The sequence below is a fragment of the Pseudophryne corroboree genome, unplaced genomic scaffold (assembly GCF_028390025.1).
Source record: "Pseudophryne corroboree isolate aPseCor3 unplaced genomic scaffold, aPseCor3.hap2 scaffold_191, whole genome shotgun sequence".
Taxonomy (NCBI): domain Eukaryota; kingdom Metazoa; phylum Chordata; class Amphibia; order Anura; family Myobatrachidae; genus Pseudophryne; species Pseudophryne corroboree.
The window spans coordinates 372,433-390,670 of NW_026968548.1; the positions used below are offsets into that span (position 1 = coordinate 372,433).

Here is an 18,238-nt window from a genome sequence, read left to right on the forward strand (position 1 = left end):
CAGCCAACCTTGGCCCACTGCTTGGATGACATCACCGTATGCAAATCCGTCTTCTGCAGACCTTTTCCCAGGAATGCTTGTACTAGTTGTTGCATTTGGTTTGTTGTTTGGGGGTGCTTCAGTATTAGGCAGCCTTCTGCTCTCCCATTTTCATCTGAAAATATGTGTTCTCCCTGCTGTTGTTGTCCCCAGATGAGAGTTCCCTTGTGCTGCCTCAGTTGAATCTCCTTTACTTGACAGAGATGTGCCTGAGCAGCGGCCCTCCCCAGCCATATCCCAAATCATACTTATTTTGCATAGGAGATACCATTATCATGAAGATTGTTCTCCCAGGGTGAGGTTCATTCATTGCATTCTGGGTATGCTGACCCCTGTGATTTCCCCAAATGTGGGAAACTCGACTGCATTATTTGTGGTAGTGGGGGACTGTGTTTGTGCTTTCCTCTGGTCAGCTCTGGTAAAAGTCAGATTTCTTTGTCTCAGATTTTCCTTTAGCCTTGTTCTTCTTTCGAGAGTTCCCTTGTGCTGCCTCAGTTTGATCTCCTTCACTTTACAGGGGGGTACACGAGCAGCGACCCTCCCCAGCTCTAGCCCAACTCCTACTTACCTGCCAGGTGAGATACTATGATCATGAAGGTGCTTCTCCCAGGGCAAGGCTCACCCATTGTACTCTGGGTGTGCTGCTCCTGCGATTTCCCCAAATGTGGGAAACTTGACTGCATAATTTGTGTTTCCCCTGGTCGGCTCTCGTATAATTCAGATCTCTTTGTCTCAGGTCTCTCTCCAGCCTAGTTTGCTGTCTGTTTCCACTTCTCTTTTCTTCAGCCGCTCCCTTCTATACCCTTGTGCACTATCCTGACTTCTCCTCCCGTCTGCTTACTTTGTGCCTTCCAATGCACAATGCAAACTACAGGTAGTGCTGCAGGGCCCACACCCTTTTACTTGCCTTACAGAGCAGCTCTGGAGCTGTTACAGTGCCCAGCTCCTGCAAGAAATCAGCTTGAATGCTTCAGGGGCTGGGGCATAGCCAACATGAGCCCCACACCGAAGGAGGGTGGAGGTGTTTAATGCAAACAAGGGGTCAGACAAGCGCCGCAAAAGGCCACCATGCCCTGCACGCCCCTTTTCTGTTTTCATATGCAGACGAGGGTTGAAGCCAACTTTGACCCACTGCTTGGATGACATCACCATATGCAAATCCATCTGCGGCAGGCCTTCCCCCAGGAATGCTTGCACTAGTTGTTGCATTTGGTTTGTTGTTTGGGGGTGCTTCAGTATTAGGCAGTCTTCTGCCCTCCCATGTTCATCTGAAAATATGTGTTCTCCCTGCAGTTGTTGTCCCCAGATGAGAGTTCCCTTGTGCTGCCTCAGTTGAATCTCCTTAACTTGACAGAGATGTGCCTGAGCAGCGGCCCTCCCCAGCTCTATCCCAAATCATACTTATTTTGCATAGGAGATACCATGGTCATGAAGATTATTCTCCCAGGGTGAGGTTCATTCATTGCATTCTGGGTATGCTGACCCCTGTGATTTCCCCAAATGTGGGAAACTTGACTGCTTTATTTGTGGTAGTGGGGGACTGTGTTTGTGTTTTCCTCTGGTCAGCTCTGGTAAAAGTCAGATTTCTTTGTTTCAGATCTTCCTCTAGCCTTGTTCTTCTTTCGAGAGTTCCCTTGTGCTGCCTCAGTTGGATCTCCTTCACTTGACAGGGGGGTGCCCGAGCAGAGACCCTCCCCAGCTCTAGCCCAACTCCTACTTACCTGCCAGGTGAGATACTATGATCATGAAGGTGCTTCTCCCAGGGCAAGGCTCACCCATTGCACTCTGGGTGTGCTGCCCCTGCGATTTCCCCAAATGTGGGAAACTTGACTGCATAATTTGTGTTTCCCCTGGTCGGCTCTCGTATAATTCAGATCTCTTTGTCTCAGGTCTCTCTCCAGCCTAGTTTGCTGTCTGTTTCCACTTCTCTTTTCTTGAGCCGCTCCCTTCTATGCCCTTGCGCACTATCCTGACTTCTCCTCCTGTCTGCTTACTTTGTGCCTTCCAACGCACAATGCGAACTACAGGTAGTGCTGCAGGGCCCACACCCTTTTACTTGCCTTACAGAGCAGCTCTGGAGCTGTTACAGTGCCCAGCTGCTGCAAGAAATCAGCTTGAATGCTTCAGGGGCTGGGGCATAGCCAACATGAGCCCCACACCAAAGGAGGTTGGAGGTGTTTAATGCAAACTAGGGGTCAGCCAAGCGCCGCAAAAGGCCACCATGCCCTGCACGCCCCTTTTCTCTTTTCATATGCAGACGAGGGTTGAAGCCAACTTTGACCCACTGCTTGGATGACATCACCATATGCAAATCCATCTGCGGCAGGCCTTCCCCCAGGAATGCTTGCACTAGTTGTTGCATTTGGTTTGTTGTTTGGGGGTGCTTCAGTATTAGGCAGCCTTCTGCCCTCCCATGTTCTTCTGAAAATATATGTTCTCCCTGCAGTTGTTGTCCCCAGATGAGAGTTCCCTTGTGCTGCCTCAGTTGAATCTCCTTTACTTGATAGAGATGTGCATGAGCAGCGGCCCTCCCCAGCCCTATTCCAAATCATACTTATTTTGCATAGGAGATACCATGGTCATGAAGATTTTTCTCCCAGGGTGAGGTTCATTCATTGCATTTTGGGTATGCTGACCCCTGTGATTTCCCCAAATGTGGGAAACTTGACTGCATTATTTGTGGTAGTGGGAGGCTGTGTTTGTGATTTCTTCTGGTCAGCTCTGGTAAAAGTCAGATTTCTTTGTCTCAGATTTTCCTTTAGCCTTGTTCTTCTTTCGAGAGTTCCCTTGTGCTGCCTCAGTTGGATCTCCTTCACTTTACAGGGGGGTACCCGAGCAGCAACCCTCCCCAGCTCTAGACCAACTCCTACTTACCTGCCAGGTGAGATACTATGATCATGAAGGTGCTTCTCCCAGGGCAAGGCTCACCCATTGTACTCTGGGTGTGCTGCTCCTGCGATTTCCCCAAATGTGGGAAACTTGACTGCATAATTTGTGTTTCCCCTGGTCGGCTCTCGTATAATTCAGATCTCTTTGTCTCAGGTCTCTCTCCAGCCTAGTTTGCTGTCTGTTTCAACTTCTCTTTTCTTCAGCCGCTTCCTTCTATACCCTTGTGCACTATCCTGACTTCTCCTCCCGTCTGCTTACTTTGTGCCTTCCAATGCACAATGCAAACTACAGGTAGTGCTGCAGGGCCCACACCCTTTTACGTGCCTTACAGAGCAGCTCTGGAGCTGTTACAGTGCCCAGCTGCTGCAAGAAATCAGCTTGAATGCTTCAGGGGCTGGGGCATAGCCAACATGAGCCCCACACCGAAGGAGGGTGGAGGTGTTTAATGCAAACTAGGGGTCAGTCAAGCGCCGCAAAAGGCCACCATGCCCTGCACGCCCCTTTTCTGTTTTCATATGCAGACGAGGGTTGAAGCCAACTTTGACCCACTGCTTGGATGACATCACCATATGCAAATCCATCTGCGGCAGGCCTTCCCCAAGGAATGCTTGCACTAGTTGTTGCATTTGGTTTGTTGTTTGGGGGTGCTTCAGTATTAGGCAGCCTTCTGCCCTCCCATGTTCATCTGAAAATATGTGTTCTCCCTGCAGTTGTTGTCCCCAGATGAGAGTTCCCTTGTGCTGCCTCAGTTGAATCTCCTTAACTTGACAGAGATGTGCCTGAGCAGCGGCCCTCCCCAGCTCTATCCCAAATCATACTTATTTTGCATAGGAGATACCATGGTCATGAAGATTATTCTCCCAGGGTGAGGTTCATTCATTGCATTCTGGGTATGCTGACCCCTGTGATTTCCCCAAATGTGGGAAACTCGACTGCTTTATTTGTGGTAGTGGGGGACTGTGTTTGTGTTTTCTTCTGGTCAGCTCTGGTAAAAGTCAGATTTCTTTGTTTCAGATCTTCCTCTAGCCTTGTTCTTCTTTTGAGAGTTCCCTTGTGCTGCCTCAGTTGGATCTCCTTCTCTTAACAGGGGGGTGCCCGAGCAGCGACCCTCCCCAGCTCTAGCCCAACTCCTACTTACCTGCCAGGTGAGATACTATGATCATGAAGGTGCTTCTCCCAGGGCAAGGCTCACCCATTGCACTCTGGGTGTGCTGCCCCTGCGATTTCCCCAAATGTGGGAAACTTGACTGCATAATTTGTGTTTCCCCTGGTCGGCTCTCGTATAATTCAGATCTCTTTGTCTCAGATCTCTCTACAGCCTAGTTTGCTGTCTGTTTCCACTTCTCTTTTCTTCAGCCGCTCCCTTCTATACCCTTGTGCACTATCCTGACTTCTCCTCCCGTCTGCTTACTTTGTGCCTTCCAATGTACAATGCAAACTACAGGTAGTGCTGCAGGGCCCACACCCTTTTACTTGCCTTACAGAGCAGCTCTGGAGCTGTTACAGTGCCCAGCTGCTGCAAGAAATCTGCTTGAATGCTTCAGGGGATGGGGCATGGCCAACATGAGCCCCACACCAAAGGAGGGTGGAGGTGTTTAATGCGAACTAGGGGTCACCCAAGCACCGCAAAAGGCCGCCATGCCCTGCACGCCCCTTTTCTCTTTTCATATGCAGATGAGGGTTGAAGCCAACTTTGACCAACTGCTTGGATGACATCACCGTATGCAAATCCGTCTTCTGCAGAACTTCCCCCAGGAATGCTTGCACTAGTTGTTGCATTTGGTTTGTTGTTTGGGGGTGCTTCAGTATTAGGCAGCCTTCTGCCCTCCCATGTTCATCTAAAAATATGTGTTCTCCCTGCAGTTGTTGTCCCCAGATGAGAGTTCCCTTGTGCTGCCTCAGTTGAATCTCCTTTACTTGACAGAGATGTGCATGAGCAGCGGCCCTCCCCAGCCCTATTCCAAATCATACTTATTTTGCATAGGAGATACCATGGTCATGAAGATTGTTCTCTCAGGGTGAGGTTCATTCATTGCATTTTGGGTATGCTGACCCCTGTGATTTCCCCAAATGTGGGAAACTTGACTGCATTATTTGTGGTAGTGGGGGACTGTGTTTGTGCTTTCCTCTGGTCAGCTCTGGTAAAAGTCAGATTTCTTTGTCTCATATTTTACTCTAGCCTTGTTCTTCTTTCGAGAGTTCCCTTGTGCTGCCTCAGTTGGATCTCCTTCACTTGACAGGGGGGTACCCGAGCAGCGACCCTCCCCAGCTCTAGCCCAAATCCTACTTACCTGCCAGGTGAGATACTATGATCATGAAGGTGCTTCTCCCAGGGCAAGGCTCACCCATTGCACTCTGGGTGTGCTGCTCCTGCGATTTCCCCAAATGTGGGAAACTTGACTGCATAATTTGTGTTTCCCCTGGTCGGCTCTCGTATAATTCAGATCTCTTTGTCTCAGGTCTCTCTCCAGCCTAGTTTGCTGTCTGTTTCCACTTCTCTTTTCTTGAGCCGCTCCCTTCTATGCCCTTGCGCACTATCCTGACTTCTCCTCCTCTCTGCTTACTTTGTGCCTTCCAACGCACAATGCGAACTACAGGTAGTGCTGCAGGGCCCACACCCTTTTACTTGCCTTACAGAGCAGCTCTGGAGCTGTTACAGTGCCCAGCTGCTGCAAGAAATCAGCTTGAATGCTTCAGGGGCTGGGGCATAGCCAACATGAGCCCCACACCGAAGGAGGGTGGAGGTGTTTAATGCGAACTAGGGGTCATCCAAGCGCCGCAAAAGGCCGCCATGCCCTGCACGCCCCTTTTCTCTTTTCATATGCAGACGAGGGTTGAAGCCAACTTTGACCCACTGCTTGGATGACATCACCATATGCAAATCCGTCTTCTGCAGAACTTCCCCCAGGAATGCTTGTACTAGTTGTTGCATTTGGTTTGTTGTTTGGGGGTGCTTCAGTATTAGGCAGCCTTCTGCCCTCCCATGTTCATCTGAAAATATGTGTTCTCCCTGCAGTTGTTGTCCCCAGATGAGAGTTCCCTTGTGCTGCCTCAGTTGAATCTCCTTTACTTGACAGAGATGTGCATGAGCAGCGGCCCTCCCCAGCCCTATTCCAAATCATACTTATTTTGCATAGGAGATACCATGGTCATGAAGATTGTTCTCCCAGGGTGAGGTTCATTCATTGCATTCTGGGTATGCTGACCTCTGTGATTTCCCTAAATGTGGGAAACGCGACTGCTTTATTTGTGGTAGTGGGGGACTGTGTTTGTGTTTTCCTCTGGTCAGCTCTGGTAAAAGTCAGATTTCTTTGTTTCAGATCTTCCTCTAGCCTTGTTCTTCTTTCGAGAGTTCCCTTGTGCTGCCTCAGTTGGATCTCCTTCACTTGACAGGGGGGTGCCCGAGCAGCGACCCTCCCCAGCTCTAGCCCAACTCCTACTTACCTGCCAGGTGAGATACTATGATCATGAAGGTGCTTCTCCCAGGGCAAGGCCCACCATTGCACTCTGGGTGTGCTGCCCCTGCGATTTCCCGAAATGTGGGAAACTTGACTGCATAATTTGTGTTTCCCCTGGTCGGCTCTCGTATAATTTAGATCTCTTTGTCTCAGGTCTCTCTCCAGCCTAGTTTGCTGTCTGTTTCCACTTCTTTTTTCTTGAGCCCCTCCCATCTATACCCTTGTGCACTATCCTGACTTCTCCTCCCGTCTGCTTACTTTGTGCCTTCCAATGCACAATGCAAACTACAGGTAGTGCTGCAGGGCCCACACCCTTTTACTTGCCTTACAGAGCAGCTCTGGAGCTGTTACAGTGCCCAGCTGCTGCAAGAAATCAGCTTGAATGCTTCAGGGGCTGGGGCATAGCCAACATGAGCCCCACACCGAAGGAGGGTGGAGGTGTTTAATGCAAACTAGGGGTCAGCCAAGCGCCGCAAAAGGCCACCATGCCCTGCACGCCCCTTTTCTCTTTTCATATGCAGACGAGGGTTGAAGCCAACTTTGACCCACTGCTTGGATGACATCACCATATGCAAATCCATCTGCGGCAGGCCTTCCCCCAGGAATGCTTGCACTAGTTGTTGCATTTGGTTTGTTGTTTGGGGGTGCTTCAGTATTAGGCAGCCTTCTGCCCTCCATGTTCATCTGAAAATATGTGTTCTCCCTGCAGTTGTTATCCCCAGATGAGAGTTCCCTTGTGCTGCCTCAGTTGAATCTCCTTTACTTGACAGAGATGTGCCTGAGCAGCGGCCCTCCCCAGCTCTATCCCAAATCATACTTATTTTGCATAGGAGATACCATGGTCATGAAGATTATTCTCCCAGGGTGAGGTTCATTCATTGCATTCTGGGTATGCTGACCCCTGTGATTTCCCCAAATGTGGGAAACTCGACTGCTTTATTTGTGGTAGTGGGGGACTGTGTTTGTGTTTTCCTCTGGTCAGCTCTGGTAAAAGTCAGATTTCTTTGTTTCAGATCTTCCTCTAGCCTTGTTCTTCTTTCGAGAGTTCCCTTGTGCTGCCTCAGTTGGATCTCCTTCACTTGACAGGGGGGTGCCCGAGCAGCGACCCTCCCCAGCTCTAGCCCAACTCCTACTTACCTGCCAGGTGAGATACTATGATCATGAAGGTGCTTCTCCCAGGGCAAGGCTCACCCATTGCACTCTGGGTGTGCTGCCCCTGCGATTTCCCCAAATGTGGGAAACTTGACTGCATAATTTGTGTTTCCCCTGGTCGGCTCTCGTATAATTCAGATCTCTTTGTCTCAGGTCTCTCTCCAGCCTAGTTTGCTGTCTGTTTCCACTTCTCTTTTCTTTAGCCGCTCCCTTCTATACCCTTGTGCACTATCCTGACTTCTCCTCCCGTCTGCTTACTTTGTGCCTTCCAATGCACAATGCAAACTACAGGTAGTGCTGCAGGGCCCACACCCTTTTACTTGCCTTACAGAGCAGCTCTGGAGCTGTTACAGTGCCCAGCTGCTGCAAGAAATCAGCTTGAATGCTTCATGGGATGGGGCATGGCCAACATGAGCCCCACACCAAAGGAGGGTGGAGGAGTTTAATGCGAACTAGGGGTCATCCAAGCACCGCAAAAGGCCGCCAAGCCCTGCACGCCCCTTTTCTCTTTTCATATGCAGATGAGGGTTGAAGCCAACTTTGACCCACTGCTTGGATGACATCACCGTATGCAAATCCGTCTTCTGCAGAACTTCCCCCAGGAATGCTTGCACTAGTTGTTGCATTTGGTTTGTTGTTTGGGGGTGCTTCAGTATTAGGCAGCCTTCTGCCCTCCCATGTTCATCTGAAAATATGTGTTCTCCCTGCAGTTGTTGTCCCCAGATGAGAGTTCCCTTGTGCTGCCTCAGTTGAATCTCCTTTACTTGACAGAGATGTGCCTGAGCAGCGGCCCTCCCCAGCCCTATTCCAAATCATACTTATTTTGCATAGGAGATAACATGGTCATGAAGATTGTTCTCCCAGGGTGAGGTTCATTCATTGCATTTTGGGTATGCTGACCCCTGTGATTTCCCCAAATGTGGGAAACTTGACTGCATTATTTTTGGTAGTGGGGGACTGTGTTTGTGCTTTCCTCTGGTCAGCTCTGGTAAAAGTCAGATTTCTTTGTCTCAGATTTTCCTCTAGCCTTGTTCTTCTTTCGAGAGTTCCCTTGTGCTGCCTCAGTTGGATCTCCTTCACTTTACAGGGGGGTACCCGAGCAGCGACCCTCCCCAGCTCTAGCCCAACTCCTACTTACCTGCCAGGTGAGATACTATGATCATGAAGGTGCTTCTCCCAGGGCAAGGCTCACCCATTGCACTCTGGGTGTGCTGCCCCTGCGATTTCCCCAAATGTGGGAAACTTGACTGCATAATTTGTGTTTCCCCTGGTCGGCTCTCGTATAATTCAGATCTCTTTGTCTCAGGTCTCTCTCCAGCCTAGTTTGCTTTCTGTTTCCACTTCTCTTTTCTTGAGCCGCTCCCTTCTATGCCCTTGCGCACTATCCTGACTTATCCTCCTGTCTGCTTACTTTGTGCCTTCAAACGCACAATGCGAACTACAGGTAGTGCTGCAGGGCCCACACCCTTTTACTTGCCTTACAGAGCAGCTCTGGAGCTGTTACAGTGCCCAGCTGCTGCAAGAAATCAGCTTGAATGCTTCAGGGGATGGGGCATGGCCAACATGAGCCCCACACAAAAGGAGGGTGGAGGTGTTTAATGCGAACTACGGGTCATCCAAGCACCGCAAAGGCCGCCATGCCCTGCACGCCCCTTTTCTCTTTTCATATGCAGATGAGGGTTGAAGCCAACTTTGACCCACTGCTTGGATGACATCACCGTATGCAAATCCGTCTTCTGCAGAACTTCCCCCAGTAATGCTTGCACTAGTTGTTGCATTTGGTTTGTTGTTTGGGGGTGCTTCAGTATTAGGCAGCCTTCTGCCCTCCCATGTTCATCTGAAAATATGTGTTCTCCCTGCAGTTGTTGACCCAAGATGAGAGTTCCCTTGTGCTGCCTCAGTTGAATCTCCTTTACTTGACAGAGATGTGCATGAGCAGCGGCCCTCCCCAGCCCTATTCCAAATCATGCTTATTTTGCATAGGAGATACCATGGTCATGAAGATTTTTCTCCCAGGGTGAGGTTCATTCATTGCATTTTGGGTATGCTGACCCCTGTGATTTCCCCAAATGTGGGAAACTTGACTGCATTATTTGTGGTAGTGGGAGACTGTGTTTGTGCTTTCCTCTGGTCAGCTCTGGTAAAAGTCAGATTTCTTTGTCTCACATTTTCCTTTAGCCTTGTTCTTCTTTCGAGAGTTCCCTTGTGCTGCCTCAGTTGGATCTCCTTCACTTTACAGGGGGGTACCCGAGCAGCGACCCTCCCCAGCTCTAGCCCAACTCCTACTTACCTGCCAGGTGAGATACTATGATCATGAAGGTGCTTCTCCCTGGGCAAGGCTCACCCATTGTACTCTGGGTGTGCTGCTCCTGCAATTTCCCCAAATGTGGGAAACTTGACTGCATAATTTGTGTTTCCCCTGGTCGGCTCTCGTATAATTCAGATCTCTCTGTCTCAGGTCTCTCTCCAGCCTAGTTTGCTGTCTGTTTCCACTTCTCTTTTCTTCAGCCGCTCCCTTCTATACCCTTGTGCACTATCCTGACTTCTCCTCCCGTCTGCTTACTTTGTGCCTTCCAATGCACAATGCAAACTACAGGTAGTGCTGCAGGGCCCACACCCTTTTACTTGCCTTACAGAGCAGCTCTGGAGCTGTTACAGTGCCCAGCTGCTGCAAGAAATCAGCTTGAATGCTTCAGGGGCTGGGGCATAGCCAACATGAGCCCCACACCGAAGGAGGGTGGAGGTGTTTAATGCAAACTAGGGGTCAGACAAGCGCCGCAAAAGGCCACCATGCCCTGCACGCCCCTTTTCTGTTTTCATATGCAGACGAGGGTTGAAGCCAACTTTGACCCACTGCTTGGATGACATCACCATATGCAAATCCATCTGCGGCAGGCCTTCCCCCAGGAATGCTTGCACTAGTTGTTGCATTTGGTTTGTTGTTTGGGGGTGCTTCAGTATTAGGCAGCCTTCTGCCCTCCCATGTTCATCTGAAAATATGTGTTCTCCCTGCAGTTGTTGTCCCCAGATGAGAGTTCCCTTGTGCTGCCTCAGTTGAATCTCCTTAACTTGACAGAGATGTGCCTGAGCAGCGGCCCACCCCAGCTCTATCCCAAATCATACTTATTTTGCATAGGAGATACCATGGTCATGAAGATTATTCTCCCAGGGTGAGGTTCATTCATTGCATTCTGGGTATGCTGACCCCTGTGATTTCCCCAAATGTGGGAAACTCGACTGCTTTATTTGTGGTAGTGGGGGACTGTGTTTGTGTTTTCCTCTGGTCAGCTCTGGTAAAAGTCAGATTTCTTTGTTTCAGATCTTCCTCTAGCCTTGTTCTTCTTTTGAGAGTTCCCTTGTGCTGCCTCAGTTGGATCTCCTTCACTTGACAGGGGGGTGCCCGAGCAGAGACCCTCCCCAGCTCTAGCCCAACTCCTACTTACCTGCCAGGTGAGATACTATGATCATGATGGTGCTTCTCCCAGGGCAAGGCTCACCCATTGCACTCTGGGTGTGCTGCCCCTGCGATTTCCCCAAATGTGGGAAACTTGACTGCATAATTTGTGTTTCCCCTGGTCGGCTCTCGTATAATTCAGATCTCTTTGTCTCAGGTCTCTCTCCAGCCTAGTTTGCTGTCTGTTTCCACTTCTCTTTTCTTCAGCCGCTCCCTTCTATACCCTTGTGCACTATCCTGACTTCTCCTCCCGTCTGCTTACTTTGTGCCTTCCAATGCACAATGCAAACTACAGGTAGTGCTGCAGGGCCCACACCCTTTTACTTGCCTTACAGAGCAGCTCTGGAGCTGTTACAGTGCCCAGCTGCTGCAAGAAATCTGCTTGAATGCTTCAGGGGATGGGGCATGGCCAACATGAGCCCCACACCAAAGGAGGGTGGAGGTGTTTAATGCGAACTAGGGGTCATCCAAGCACCGCAAAAGGCCGCCATGCACTGCACGCCCCTTTTCTCTTTTCATATGCAGATGAGGGTTGAAGCCAACTTTGACCCACTGCTTGGATGACATCACCGTATGCAAATCCGTCTTCTGCAGAACTTCCCCCAGGAATGCTTGCACTAGTTGTTGCATTTGGTTTGTTGTTTGGGGGTGCTTCAGTATTAGGCAGCCTTCTGCCCTCCCATGTTCATCTGAAAATATGTGTTCTCCCTGCAGTTGTTGTCCCCAGATGAGAGTTCCCTTGTGCTGCCTCAGTTGAATCTCCTTTACTTGACAGAGATGTGCATGAGCAGCGGCCCTCCCCAGCCCTATTCCAAATCATACTTATTTTGCATAGGAGATACCATGGTCATGAAGATTGTTCTCCCAGGGTGAGGTTCATTCATTGCATTTTGGGTATGCTGACCCCTGTGATTTCCCCAAATGTGGGAAACTTGACTGCATTATTTGTGGTAGTGGGGGACTGTGTTTGTGCTTTCCTCTGGTCAGCTCTGGTAAAAGTCAGATTTCTTTGTCTAAGATTTTCCTCTAGCCTTGTTCTTCTTTCGAGAGTTCCCTTGTGCTGCCTCAGTTGGATCTCCTTCACTTTACAGGGGGGTACCCGAGCAGCGACCCTCCCCAGCTCTAGCCCAACTCCTACTTACCTGCCAGGTGAGATACTATGATCATGAAGGTGCTTCTCCCAGGGCAAGGCTCACCCATTGCTCTGGGTGTGCTGCTCATGCGATTTCCCCAAATGTGGGAAACTTGACTGCATAATTTGTGTTTCCCCTGGTCGGCTCTCGTATAATTCAGATCTCTTTGTCTCAGGTCTCTCTCCAGCCTAGTTTGCTGTCTGTTTCCACTTCTCTTTTCTTGAGCCGCTCCCTTCTATGCCCTTGCGCACTATCCTGACTTCTCCTCCTGTCTGCTTACTTTGTGCCTTCCAACGCACAATGCGAACTACAGGTAGTGCTGCAGGGCCCACACCCTTTTACTTGCCTTACAGAGCAGCTCTGGAGCTGTTACAGTGCCCAGCTGCTGCAAGAAATCAGCTTGAATGCTTCAGGGGCTGGGGCATAGCCAACATGAGCCCCACACCAAAGGAGGGTGGAGGTGTTTAATGCAAACTAGGGGTCAGCCAAGCGCCGCAAAAGGCCACCATGCCCTGCACGCCCCTTTTCTCTTTTCATATGCAGACGAGGGTTGAAGCCAACTTTGACCCACTGCTTGGATGACATCACCATATGCAAATCCATCTGCGGCAGGCCTTCCCCCAGGAATGCTTGCACTAGTTGTTGCATTTGGTTTGTTGTTTGGGGGTGCTTCAGTATTAGGCAGCCTTCTGCCCTCCCATGTTCATCTGAAAATATATGTTCTCCCTGCAGTTGTTGTCCCCAGATGAGAGTTCCCTTGTGTTGCCTCAGTTAAATCTCCTTTACTTGACAGAGATGTGCATGAGTAGCGGCCCTCCCCAGCCCTATTCCAAATCATACTTATTTTGCATAGGAGATACCATGGTCATGAAGATTTTTCTCCCAGGGTGAGGTTTATTCATTGCATTTTGGGTATGCTGACCCCTGTGATTTCCCCAAATGTGGGAAACTTGACTGCATTATTTGTGGTAGTGGGAGGCTGTGTTTGTGATTTCTTCTGGTCAGCTCTGGTAAAAGTCAGATTTCTTTGTCTCAGATTTTCCTTTAGCCTTGTTCTTCTTTCGAGAGTTCCCTTGTGCTGCCTCAGTTGGATCTCCTTCACTTTACAGGGGGGTACCCGAGCAGCGACCCTCCCCAGCTCTAGCCCAACTCCTACTTACCTGCCAGGTGAGATACTATGATCATGAAGGTGCTTCTCCCAGGGCAAGGCTCACCCATTGTACTCTGGGTGTGCTGCTCCTGCGATTTCCCCAAATGTGGGAAACTTGACTGCATAATTTGTGTTTCCCCTGGTCGGCTCTCGTATAATTCAGATCTCTTTGTCTCAGGTCTCTCTCCAGCCTAGTTTGCTGTCTGTTTCCACTTCTCTTTTCTTCAGCCGCTCCCTTCTATACCCTTGTGCACTATCCTGACTTCTCCTCCCGTCTGCTTACTTTGTGCCTTCCAATGCACAATGCAAACTACAGGTAGTGCTGCAGGGCCCACACCCTTTTACTTGCCTTACAGAGCAGCTCTGGAGCTGTTACAGTGGCCAGCTGCTGCAAGAAATCAGCTTGAATGCTTCAGGGGCTGGGGCATAGCCAACATGAGCCCCACACCGAAGGAGGGTGGAGGTGTTTAATGCAAACTAGGGGTCAGTCAAGCGCCGCAAAAGGCCACCATGCCCTGCACGCCCCTTTTCTGTTTTCATATGCAGACGAGGGTTGAAGCCACCTTTGACCAACTGCTTGGATGACATCACCACAAATCCATCTGCGGCAGGCCTTCCCCCAGGAATGCTTGCACTAGTTGTTGCATTTGGTTTGTTGTTTGGGGGTGCTTCAGTATTAGGCAGCCTTCTGCTCCACCCTCCTTTGGTGTGGGGCTCATGTTGGCCATGTCCCATCCCCTGAAGCATTCAAGCAGATTTCTTGCAGCAGCTGGGCACTGTAACAGCTCCAAAGACGCTCTGTAAGGCAAGTAAAAGGGTGTGGGCCCTGCAGCACTACCTGTAGTTTGCATTGTGCATTGGAAGGCACAAAGTAAGCAGACGGGAGGAGAAGTCAGGATAGTGCACAAGGGTATAGAAGGGAGCGGCTGAAGAAAAGAGAAGTGGAAACAGACAGCAAACTAGGCTGGAGAGAGATCTGAGACAAAGAGATCTGAATTATACGAGAGCCGACCAGGGGAAACACAAATTATGCAGTCAAGTTTCCCACATTTGGGGAAATCGCAGGGGCAGCACACCCAGAGTGCAATGGGTGAGCCTTGCCCTGGGAGAAGCACCTTCATGATCATAGTATCTCACCTGGCAGGTAAGTAGGAGTTGGGCTAGAGCTGGGGAGGGTCGCTGCTCGGGCACCCCCCTGTTAAGTGAAGGAGATCCAACTGAGGCAGCACAAGGGAACTCTCGAAAGAAGAACAAGGCTAAAGGAAAATCTGAAACAAAGAAATCTGACTTTTACCAGAGCTGACCAGAAGAAATCACAAACACAGCCTCCCACTACCACAAATAATGCAGTCGAGTTTCCCACATTTGGGGAAATCACAGGGGTCAGCATACCCAAAATGCAATGAATGAACCTCACCCTGGGAGAAAAATCTTCATGACCATGGTATCTCCTATGCAAAATAAGTATGATTTGGAATAGGGCTGGGGAGGGCCGCTGCTCATGCACATCTCTGTCAAGTAAAGGAGATTCAACTGAGGCAGCACAAGGGAACTCTCATCTTGGGACAACAACTGCAGGGAGAACATATATTTTCAGATGAACATGGGAGGGCAGAAGGCTGCCTAATACTGAAGCACCCCCAAACAACAAACCAAATGCAACAACTAGTGCAAGCATTCCTGGGGGAAGGCCTGCCGCAGATGGATTTGCATATGGTGATGTCATCCAAGCAGTTGGTCAAAGTTGGCTTCAACCCTCGTCTGCATATGAAAAGAGAAAAGGGGCGTGCAGGGCATGGTGGCCTTTTGCGGCGCTTGGCTGACCCCTAGTTTGCATTAAACACCTCCACCCTCCTTTGGTGTGGGGCTCATGTTGGCTATGCCCCTGCCCCTGAAGCATTCAAGCTGAATTCTTGCAGCAGCTGGGCACTGTAACAGCTCCAGAGCTGCTCTGTAAGGCAAGTAAAAGGGTGTGGGCCCTGCAGCACTACCTGTAGTTCGCAGATGGATTTGCCGCCATAGAATGCGCCTGCTGAATCGTGTTACAGATCCAGAGAGCAATAGTCTGCTTTGAAGCAGGGGTGCCAATCTTGTTGGCTGCATACAGGACAAACAGTGCTTCTGTTTTTCTGACTCTAGCCGTTCTGGCCACGTAAATTTTCAAAGCCCTGCCCACATCAAGGGACTCGGAATCCTCCAAGTCACGCGTAGCCACAGGCATCACAATAGGTTGGTTCATATGAAAGGATGATTCCACTTTTAGCAGGAATTGAGGACGGGTCTGCAATTCCGCTGCCACCGCGCTACAACCCCGGCCGACGCAATTGCCGGTCTGAGTAAGGTACCAGAATGTGTGTAAATGGACTTTAGGGTAACCTCCTGCTTGCGGTCAGCAGGGTCCCTGATGGTAGCCGTATCCTGGGATGGCAGCGCTACCTTTTTGGATAAGCGTGTCAATGCTTTATCCACCCTAGGGGCGGATTCCCACCGTATCCTGTCCATTGGCGGGAAAGGATACGCCATAAGAATCCTTTTGGGAATCTGCAGCTTTTTGTCTGGAGATTCCCAAGCTTTTTCACATAATTCGTTCAACTCATGTGAGGGGGGAAAGGTTATCTCAGGTTTCTTTCCCTTATACATGTGTACCCTCGTGTCAGGGACAGGGGACTCTGTGATGTGCAAAACATCTTTTAGTGCAATAATCATATATCATATATCGAATACATTTAGCCAATTTTGGCTGTAACTTTGCATCATCGTAGTCGACACTGGAGTCAGAATCCGTGTCGGTATCTGTGTCAACTATTTGGGATAGTGGGCGCTTTTGAGACCCCGAAGGTCCCTGCGACATAGGGACAGGCATGGGTTGACTCCCTGACTGTTCCCTAGCTTCAGCTTTGTCTAATCTCTTGTGTAATAAGTTTACATTAGCACTTAAAACATTCCACATATCCATCCAGTCAGGTGTCGGCGTTGTCGATGGAGACACCACATTAATTTGCTCCTGCTCCTCTCTAGGAGAGCCTTCTACCTCAGACATGTCGACACACGTGTACCGACACACCATACACTCAGGGAATCCTCTTATCTGAGGACAGTTCCCCAACAAGGCCCTTTGGAGAGACAGAGAGAGAAAGCAATCGGTTGAAATCTGGACAGTATATGGTCTTGAAAAGTTTGTCTAGGAAACCTCAACCCCCCTGCCATGGATGAGTATTGAACTCTTTCTAAACTGTCTTTGGGACATGCTGTACAAAACTGCAGCTGACTATGGTGGTTTTCTGTTTTGCAAGCCCTAGTCTTCTTGCCTCCTTGTCGGTGACAAACCACCTTAGTCTGCTGTAAATACATTTTATGAGCCTCTTCCATTCCATCTTGGGATTCAGTATCACAGCTGGTTTGGGACAATGGATTCTGGAGAGAAAGAGGCAGCAAGGTTCTTCTTACAGAACAGGTTGGACAGTTTCGGCACCATCTCTTGATGTCTTCCCTCATTTCAACCCAAAAGAACTTTTTCCAGATGCTTGTTTCCATCCTTTTGCACCCAGGGTGACCTGACTTGTCGTGATATTCTTCAAGCACATAACAAGCACTTTGTCTTGGAATTACAAGTTGACTGATCCTATAATGAGTATTAGGATCCACACTACATCGAACCAACTGTCCTTTCTCTTCAAACAGCCTTTCTCGCTGTCTCAACAACTTCAGGAGTTCTGGCGAGGATTCTTGCCTTTGTCGCTTGGTCAGGTATTTCCCAATCTTCAGTAAGGCTTTGAGGTGTCTTATCATCTGACTTTTATCTTGCAGGTGGTCAAAACTGGTTCCTTGAATAGGTTGCTCACAGTTTCTAGAACTGGATGCTATATTATTCATGCCTAACATTGAAGCATTCTTTCGGATAATCTGGACACTGGAGATGGGCATTTCTATCATTATTTGGCTAGCCTTATTTTTTTCATGTTCCTCTCTTACAGATAATTCTGTTATCATTCTTCCCTTTTGTTTGGCTATCCCAGGTTGAAGGCCTTGTTTCTCCTGGAGCTTGTCAGTTTGAAACTCTCCTTGGAGTGCTGCTACGAGCTCCTCACAGCAGTTCCGCAACACATTCATGCCCACTATCACTGGAGGCAATCCATCATCTTGGGCAGTGGTGATGATGAAGCCTTGCTGTGGTAGCACTGTTCGTCCGATTTGAATTTCAGCTTCCGAGTATCCTTTGCAAGGGATGCAGTGCCCATTGCTTGCAATCGGGTTTATCAATGTGGAAGTTGACGGAAACATCTGTTCCTCAGTCCAATGCTGCTCAAACTGTGTTGCTTGTATTGTGGTCACTTGTGATCCAGTGTCTAAGAGAGCGGGCATTGAGACTCCATTGATGCAAACTTGAACCACCGGGCTTTGGCTAACATAACGGGTTAACCACATGAATTTGGAGTTTAAATGATCTGGCTGCTCAAATTCTCTCTTAATTTGTCCGCTTCCTTCACAGCTTTGAAAAATGGGTCGCCTTTGGGAGGCAAAGTGGTTGGAAAAAAGTGTCTCCCTGTTTCTATGTAGGTCCCATTGGGAACTGTTCAGTGGTCTCCTCTCCTGGCACCATTCCATTTCTTCATGGAGCAGTGCCTGCTGTCTCTTCAGAATCTGCAGGTCTCTGCGCATCTCTGTCACACCACGTGTCAGTTCAGCCAGCAGACTTCGTAACTCACTAGAAGAGTCAAATATGCATGTCTTTGAACATGGCACTGTCACTCCTTTTACTGTAGGTGGGTAAGTAGCTCCTTTAAAACTTGACTCCTGGGCATCAGAATTCTCTTGATACCGTGGCATCTCTGGAATAGACTCTTGTGGAACAGCCCCTGAAGTAAGACTGGAGCCTAGAACTTTAATCGCAGCCTCTTTAAAATCCAGGAATGTGCTTCCAGGCTTCTGCAATCTCAATAGTCGCAGCTGAGTTTTACAAATT

General features: G+C 49.3%; 25 non-coding genes and 1 pseudogene across 25 annotated transcripts; 24 read left to right on the plus strand and 2 right to left on the minus strand.

Annotated features, from left to right (window-relative positions):
• The first annotated feature begins 283 nt into the window (after positions 1–283).
• Positions 284–447, plus strand: LOC135004198 (U1 spliceosomal RNA). Its single transcript, XR_010205036.1, has one exon. It is a non-coding gene; the product is annotated as a U1 spliceosomal RNA (small nuclear RNA).
• A 152-nt stretch (positions 448–599) lies between these two features.
• LOC135004024 (U1 spliceosomal RNA) lies at positions 600–762 on the plus strand. Its single transcript, XR_010204895.1, has one exon. It is a non-coding gene; the product is annotated as a U1 spliceosomal RNA (small nuclear RNA).
• A 674-nt stretch (positions 763–1,436) lies between these two features.
• Positions 1,437–1,600, plus strand: LOC135003925 (U1 spliceosomal RNA). Its single transcript, XR_010204803.1, has one exon. It is a non-coding gene; the product is annotated as a U1 spliceosomal RNA (small nuclear RNA).
• Positions 1,601–1,752: 152 nt separating this feature from the next.
• LOC135003973 (U1 spliceosomal RNA) lies at positions 1,753–1,915 on the plus strand. The gene has a single exon (XR_010204851.1). It is a non-coding gene; the product is annotated as a U1 spliceosomal RNA (small nuclear RNA).
• A 674-nt stretch (positions 1,916–2,589) lies between these two features.
• LOC135003938 (U1 spliceosomal RNA) lies at positions 2,590–2,753 on the plus strand. Its single transcript, XR_010204816.1, has one exon. It is a non-coding gene; the product is annotated as a U1 spliceosomal RNA (small nuclear RNA).
• Positions 2,754–2,905: 152 nt separating this feature from the next.
• Positions 2,906–3,068, plus strand: LOC135004026 (U1 spliceosomal RNA). Its single transcript, XR_010204897.1, has one exon. It is a non-coding gene; the product is annotated as a U1 spliceosomal RNA (small nuclear RNA).
• Positions 3,069–3,742: 674 nt separating this feature from the next.
• On the plus strand, positions 3,743–3,906 carry LOC135003919 (U1 spliceosomal RNA). The gene has a single exon (XR_010204797.1). It is a non-coding gene; the product is annotated as a U1 spliceosomal RNA (small nuclear RNA).
• Positions 3,907–4,058: 152 nt separating this feature from the next.
• On the plus strand, positions 4,059–4,221 carry LOC135003974 (U1 spliceosomal RNA). Its single transcript, XR_010204852.1, has one exon. It is a non-coding gene; the product is annotated as a U1 spliceosomal RNA (small nuclear RNA).
• Positions 4,222–4,895: 674 nt separating this feature from the next.
• LOC135003879 (U1 spliceosomal RNA) lies at positions 4,896–5,059 on the plus strand. Its single transcript, XR_010204759.1, has one exon. It is a non-coding gene; the product is annotated as a U1 spliceosomal RNA (small nuclear RNA).
• A 152-nt stretch (positions 5,060–5,211) lies between these two features.
• Positions 5,212–5,374, plus strand: LOC135003993 (U1 spliceosomal RNA). The gene has a single exon (XR_010204870.1). It is a non-coding gene; the product is annotated as a U1 spliceosomal RNA (small nuclear RNA).
• A 674-nt stretch (positions 5,375–6,048) lies between these two features.
• Positions 6,049–6,212, plus strand: LOC135003936 (U1 spliceosomal RNA). The gene has a single exon (XR_010204814.1). It is a non-coding gene; the product is annotated as a U1 spliceosomal RNA (small nuclear RNA).
• Positions 6,213–6,364: 152 nt separating this feature from the next.
• LOC135004139 (U1 spliceosomal RNA) lies at positions 6,365–6,505 on the plus strand (annotated as a pseudogene).
• Positions 6,506–7,199: 694 nt separating this feature from the next.
• Positions 7,200–7,363, plus strand: LOC135003903 (U1 spliceosomal RNA). Its single transcript, XR_010204781.1, has one exon. It is a non-coding gene; the product is annotated as a U1 spliceosomal RNA (small nuclear RNA).
• A 152-nt stretch (positions 7,364–7,515) lies between these two features.
• Positions 7,516–7,678, plus strand: LOC135003975 (U1 spliceosomal RNA). The gene has a single exon (XR_010204853.1). It is a non-coding gene; the product is annotated as a U1 spliceosomal RNA (small nuclear RNA).
• A 674-nt stretch (positions 7,679–8,352) lies between these two features.
• Positions 8,353–8,516, plus strand: LOC135003890 (U1 spliceosomal RNA). The gene has a single exon (XR_010204769.1). It is a non-coding gene; the product is annotated as a U1 spliceosomal RNA (small nuclear RNA).
• Positions 8,517–8,668: 152 nt separating this feature from the next.
• On the plus strand, positions 8,669–8,831 carry LOC135003976 (U1 spliceosomal RNA). Its single transcript, XR_010204854.1, has one exon. It is a non-coding gene; the product is annotated as a U1 spliceosomal RNA (small nuclear RNA).
• A 673-nt stretch (positions 8,832–9,504) lies between these two features.
• LOC135003931 (U1 spliceosomal RNA) lies at positions 9,505–9,668 on the plus strand. The gene has a single exon (XR_010204809.1). It is a non-coding gene; the product is annotated as a U1 spliceosomal RNA (small nuclear RNA).
• Positions 9,669–9,820: 152 nt separating this feature from the next.
• Positions 9,821–9,983, plus strand: LOC135003999 (U1 spliceosomal RNA). The gene has a single exon (XR_010204875.1). It is a non-coding gene; the product is annotated as a U1 spliceosomal RNA (small nuclear RNA).
• Positions 9,984–10,657: 674 nt separating this feature from the next.
• LOC135003904 (U1 spliceosomal RNA) lies at positions 10,658–10,821 on the plus strand. The gene has a single exon (XR_010204782.1). It is a non-coding gene; the product is annotated as a U1 spliceosomal RNA (small nuclear RNA).
• Positions 10,822–10,973: 152 nt separating this feature from the next.
• On the plus strand, positions 10,974–11,136 carry LOC135004010 (U1 spliceosomal RNA). Its single transcript, XR_010204886.1, has one exon. It is a non-coding gene; the product is annotated as a U1 spliceosomal RNA (small nuclear RNA).
• Positions 11,137–11,810: 674 nt separating this feature from the next.
• LOC135003846 (U1 spliceosomal RNA) lies at positions 11,811–11,974 on the plus strand. The gene has a single exon (XR_010204727.1). It is a non-coding gene; the product is annotated as a U1 spliceosomal RNA (small nuclear RNA).
• A 152-nt stretch (positions 11,975–12,126) lies between these two features.
• Positions 12,127–12,287, plus strand: LOC135004154 (U1 spliceosomal RNA). Its single transcript, XR_010204996.1, has one exon. It is a non-coding gene; the product is annotated as a U1 spliceosomal RNA (small nuclear RNA).
• A 674-nt stretch (positions 12,288–12,961) lies between these two features.
• LOC135003923 (U1 spliceosomal RNA) lies at positions 12,962–13,125 on the plus strand. The gene has a single exon (XR_010204801.1). It is a non-coding gene; the product is annotated as a U1 spliceosomal RNA (small nuclear RNA).
• Positions 13,126–13,277: 152 nt separating this feature from the next.
• LOC135004027 (U1 spliceosomal RNA) lies at positions 13,278–13,440 on the plus strand. The gene has a single exon (XR_010204898.1). It is a non-coding gene; the product is annotated as a U1 spliceosomal RNA (small nuclear RNA).
• Positions 13,441–14,264: 824 nt separating this feature from the next.
• Positions 14,265–14,427, minus strand: LOC135003978 (U1 spliceosomal RNA). Its single transcript, XR_010204856.1, has one exon. It is a non-coding gene; the product is annotated as a U1 spliceosomal RNA (small nuclear RNA).
• Positions 14,428–14,579: 152 nt separating this feature from the next.
• LOC135003926 (U1 spliceosomal RNA) lies at positions 14,580–14,743 on the minus strand. The gene has a single exon (XR_010204804.1). It is a non-coding gene; the product is annotated as a U1 spliceosomal RNA (small nuclear RNA).
• Between the last annotated feature and the right edge of the window lie 3,495 nt (positions 14,744–18,238).